Here is a 5719-nt window from a genome sequence, read left to right as displayed (position 1 = left end):
GTGTGTGTGTGTGTGTGCGTGTGAGAGTGTGTGTGTGTGTGCGTGCGTGTGAGAGAATCCATTTGACTTTTCATCCTTCAGAGTAAGGAAATGTTTGTGAAGTGAGGACATTTGGGTCGACTCTCTCTTCTTCAAGAGGCCAGTTCAGGGTTAGGATTTGTGCTAGCCCAGGGTTACCCAGACAGCACACACAGACACACACACACACGCACACACACACACGCTCTCCAACTCTGAAGGCTGAAAGTGGGCCATGGCAAGTGTCACATCTTGGGCCAACTTGGCCTTTGTTAACTTACATTAGGTACAGCAGTCTATGTCATGGTGTCAAACATACGTGTGGCTATATTAAACCCCCTGATAGCGCCTCTACACCAAGTTATTTCACACCAGTGTTGTGTAACTACAGCATTACACAGCTTTTGACTTTGTTCCTATTGGGTGGTCTGGGTAGGTACAAAGCTATTCCATGGACATTGAGAGTTTTGTTCTTTTTTCCTTTTTCTCTCTTATGTTGGAGCAACGAAAAAAACCTTTAGAAATTGGTGGAATGTCACTATGTACTATACCACTTTTTTACTTCTACTTTGTCAGTGCATTTCAGAGGAAAACATGTTCTTTATACTCCACTATATACTGCATATTTGACAGCTTTAGTTACTAGTTACATACAGTACACAACATATGATGAGCTTATAAAACAGTTAGCATGTAACGTGGATGGTTCCATAATGCTCTCCACAAGTAAAATTAATGATCAGTTCACTAGTTCCCTTGAATTTGGGGTGTTTTAATACATTTTATAGAATTTGAAAAAAAGAATCGACATGGTTTCAGAACAGTGTCTTTGACATATCTGTGATCATCCGTCACCACCTTAGGCCAAAATGATTCATAAAGTGTGCTTTTTTAACACAAATATGAGATTACATTTCATATAAATGAGGCTGATTGACCCTGCATTTCAAAACAATGTGAACTACTGGTAATAAGTAGGCGCTAGTGGTGTATATAATAATGGAAAAAAAGTGCAGGAAACGTTAAAAAAATGTGAAAAATGGCAACAAAGACATCTTAAAAACCCTCAATAAAACCGACAAAAATGTCTGAAAAAAGGACAAAAACTTCAGAAAAAGCGTTGACCAGGGAGGACACCTCAGGAGTTAAATTTGTATTGATATTGACACATGGTGTTCACGCAGCACTCAGCAAGGGTCTATTTTGACTTTCTGTATAATCTAGCAATGTATTCCTCAAACTCAAATATGTCAATGAACAGCCTGTCCAAAAACCACAACGTCTCTGATTCAAGTCCAGCCAGGGTGCATTTTTTTGCTTGTTATTACTCATCTCTCTCTCCCACTCTTCCCCATTCCCTGTCATCTCCCTCCTCCTATCCAATAAAAACATAGTGCCCAAGAACATTACTAAAAATCCATCAGCAGGCATTTAAGCTTCTAATGTCATTAATAGAATAAAAAGTATTCACTTACTTGAGTTAACACAGCAATACAAGTAAAAACCCTACATTGAATATGCTATGTACATGTATGTAAGGGTTAATGGCAAAAATGTACTTAAGGTCAGATTATTGTTAGCCTGTTTAGGGGATCTGTGTGGTCAAATGAGGTTCTTATGAGTTTAGCGAAGTGTGTTTCCCTTTACATAACCAACACTGGCCGTAAAATGTCTGCACATAAAAGGAGAAGTACTATTGAAACATGCTCAGCTGATCCGTGCGGAATGAAAAGGACATCAGTATACAGTTGACCTCCTAGCAGTCAGCAGGGTCGAGGTTGATGCAGCGTCTGCAAGGTGAGATTAGGCCTTGCTATCCATTCCTCACTGCTGGGCATCTATCTGTCGGTTGTGTTCAGGCCCAGTGGGAGAGACCATTGTGTTCTTTGTTTGTACAAGTTTGTGTTTAAGCTAAGCAATAATAGTGGGTTGGCTAAGCTCAGATTTCAGTGTCGGGCTTTACTGTAGCCTATAGATTTCCACATGTACAGAAAATAAATAAATAAAAACAGAAATTAAGACATTGTGGGGCTTGTTTTGAGATAAGCTACATGGTTACAGTGTGACTTAGCTTTAAACGAAGGTTAAATTAGGAGGGAAAGTCTATGGAAAGGCATCAGTAACATTTGTACTGTCTGTGTTCTGTATGTGGTCGTAAATCTCAAGGTGAGATTTGGCCCGGCTGTCCTACAGCTTCCTGGCAGTGTCAAGTTAAACATAAGTAGATAACGTAGTACCGGAAGTAATGTTAATGCTTCGTTATAAAAGTATTCTTTTTACTGTAAACTTATGCTATGTTATATTTTAAAAGCATTGCCAAATGTTGAGTACATTTTCTTGTTTCTTTAATATCATATAGTTTATGTAATTTCTATATTTCGTTTATGATTTTACCAATGCTGTATTTTATTGCGAAAATAATTACCGGAAACCGATTCTTGTTGTGGCTAATGATTTTGAGCTAACTTCACACCGGTCATTGAAAAGGGGGCCGGACTCTGTCCAATTTTCTTCCTACAAAAACCCCCGGAGTTAACAACGAACAGCGTTAACTGGGACAGAAGAAAGTAGGCTTTAGAGATTAAAAGTAAAAATAAAAAGGTATGGACTCTTCCGATTTAGCTTTACACTTTAAAAGTGTTTGGCATCGTCAAGTTCACCCCTGCTTCGCTGGAGTCGCCGAGGACAAGTGACTGGCATCGATAGAAGACCCACAACGACCTCTTAAAATGTTACGTTATGCCAGTGTTTGTCACAGTTCGCCAGGAATGGTCGCTGCCATTTAAAATCACCTTGAAAGATAAAGGGCAGCAAAGCTGGCCCGCTGTCTCCTGCTGCTGTCCGCGGGGAAGTGGTGAGTTGACTTAACGTTACCTCCGGACTGTTTCTGTCGTCCCTTGTCTTGCGGGTTCACAATTACGCCAAACTTCAAACAGAAATGAGTGAAGTTTGAGTTACTACAGCTTTTAGCACACTTATATACACTACAAAACAGTCATAGACATCCCACCTTTCATTAAAACATTCCACTCTTAAATTCGGGATATATCTTATTTCAAAAGCACACATAATCTTGACAAAAAATTACTTTGGGGAATTGGTTCCTAGCTAAATCCGCACACTAGCGTTCCGCCAGTCAGAGCAGTCAAGCGATGTCAGAACCAGAGAGAAATTGTAAGTGCTGCTTAGTGAATCATCTCATGGTCGAATTAGCAAGAATAGTCATTAGACACTTTAAATGTCATGACTTTATGTGGTACAAAGCTATGCTGACGACCAAAACAAGTTCTAAATTGAAATATTTTTGTGTTGAGTTTGTCAAAGCGTCTTTAACACGAGACCTGAACGTACATAACTGAACGCATCCGCGTCAATTACTGCATTCGCACAGCAGTTGAGCTCAGGCCGGGGGCTTTAATACACTGTAATTAATGCTAGTCAAACGGGTTCTACAGAGCAGTCTATAGAATAACTGCCGAAGAAGAAACTCAAGCGCTCACCCCATTTTGGGATGAAATATTTCACATAGTGTAGGCCTATGGGCCATTTAAGTTATCAGATGACATTAATTCATATCTGCATGTAATGTCGTAATCATATTTGACCAATTTTCCAGTTTCCAAAGTACGCTACATTTTACTGTACGAAAATATACTGCAACACCAACTGTAAATGATAGGATGCTTGACTAATTTAACAAAAAAAGCTACTTGATTGGAACACTAGCAGTAACTATAGCAGCCACTCCATACACTGAGTCATCTTTGAGAAAATGGTTACATTTTTCTGTGTGTTTGCATATTGAATAGAGTAAAAAAAATCTATTAATGCAGTGGATCTAGAGCTGCACGATGTGGGGATAACCTCTAATTGCGATTATTTAGACTGATGTTGCGATAGGATTCACGATTTTGGAGGGAATGATCATTTTTGTGTCATTATTCTCATTTTCATTAAAAATTATTAACATTGAAAGAAATTATAATGATTATAGTGTGATCTTTTTTTTTTCTTTCTTTCTTTTTTTGCGAATCTGTACCAAAGAAATATTTTCTTTTAGTGTGTAGGATAGGATCTGTAGGCCAGGACATCTCTGCAGCACCACAATACTTAATTCAGAATGGTTTGACATATTTTTTGCCATTAAAAAATATTGCGCCCCCTGCGATTTTGAAATTACACCAGTCCATATTGGAACTTCTTAAATAGAATTTATCTTTTAAATAATTAAAAAAAAACAACGTTTATTAGTAGAATAAAGGGAAGCAGAGGAGAATAAATCCATCTACATTTGGTGCATCGAAGGTTAGGCTTCGTTATGATAGGATAATATATGAATAAGTAGTATTTGGACCAGTGGATAGGATCGTCTAAGGGTTTTAATTGCCATAAAAGAATGCTCTATAATAGATTATACTTCATATTAGTGTTTGTTGATTGACCGGAAGTCATAATTTAACCTTGTCTTCATTTACAACTGGATCACCTAGTAGTCAACTTCTAAAAGTACATTTGAAATGGGTAATCAGTAATCTGTGGTAAGTTACATAATGAAAGAGACCCCCTTAGCCCTGCCTATCCATCCGTCTCCTTCCTCCCTCGGGATGATGGTGGGTTGGGTTCCCAGGCAGAACGAGTGTAAAAAAAAAGCTGTGAAAAGCTTCCACAGTGAGGAAAGTGTACCTTTTAAAAAAAGGCATGAGCTTGTTGGTTAATGCACCTGTTATAGACGCCATAATGATCCAGGTGTTCTCAGATCTTTGTCTCTGGTGCTCCAGACCAACACATTGTGGAAAATCAGAAAATTATTAACAATATCCAAACCTGAAAGCCCCTACACTCTGTGCAGTTGTTGTGTGTGTGGATTCGCTTGAAATGCTGGGATTTTTGTTGTTTACATTTTTCTGTCGGACTCCACCATCACTTAATTTGAAACTCTAATTTATTAATTCGGTGCTACCTGAAGGAAAGTTCATTCAGATGTTTAAGTCATCAGTTTGTCAATCAGACAACTTGATGCAGTCCTTTTTAACCTGAATGCGTGGCAGGCGTCATAGCAACCCAGCGCTGCGCCTCCTCCAGTGATCAACAGTAGTTTTCATGTAGAGGCTGCGCAGGAAGTCCTTTTTAGTTACCGGGTTGTTTGTGTTGATCCAGGCCTCTGAGCTCTTTGTGTTTGAGGAGGGGTCTCCGGCCTCGCATGGCTGACCTCAGGGTTGCCATAGAGACCACAGGAGCGACTTCCTGAATTCTTGGCCCATCCTGCAGTACATTATATGGCAGGGATCTGGAGTCCAACTCAAAATTGGAGTGGAAAATAAGGGCGGAAAGCAAAGAGCATTTTATTTTGGATAGAAATATTAAAAATGTATTAAAAAATAATGTAACAAAGTGGGACATTTTAGAAATAAAAGGCAATGCAGTAAAGCCATATGGAGCAAAGTTGAAAAAAAAAAAATGGTTCATGTTAAATCCCGACTCGGATATACAGTCTGTCTCAGTAGTTACATGCTAGGCTAGCCAGGCTAGCTGTTTACCTGCTTCCAGTCTTTAGATAAGCTAGCAAGGCTAGTTACCTCTGGGTTCCAGCTCTGTACTTAACTCACAGACATAGCGGTGTCAATCTTCTTATCTCACTCTTTGAAAAAAAAGTAGTTAACAGTTTCTTTAAACCTAAAACAGTTGACAGCTCTCACAGCAG

General features: G+C 39.0%; 1 long non-coding RNA gene across 1 annotated transcript in view; it reads right to left on the bottom strand.

Moving 5' to 3' along the window:
- Positions 1 to 4697, bottom strand: part of LOC116697134 (uncharacterized) — a 22889-nt gene extending 18192 nt beyond the window's left edge. Inside the window, exon 1 of the long non-coding RNA XR_004333928.1 lies at positions 4686 to 4697. This is a non-coding gene — a long non-coding RNA (uncharacterized LOC116697134). The remainder of the gene's footprint in view (positions 1 to 4685) is intronic.
- Between the last annotated feature and the right edge of the window lie 1022 nt (positions 4698 to 5719).

This window comes from Etheostoma spectabile, chromosome 10, assembly GCF_008692095.1.
Source record: "Etheostoma spectabile isolate EspeVRDwgs_2016 chromosome 10, UIUC_Espe_1.0, whole genome shotgun sequence".
Taxonomy (NCBI): domain Eukaryota; kingdom Metazoa; phylum Chordata; class Actinopteri; order Perciformes; family Percidae; genus Etheostoma; species Etheostoma spectabile.
Note: the sequence above shows the minus strand (reverse complement) of the source record. Positions and strands in the feature narration are given on the sequence as shown.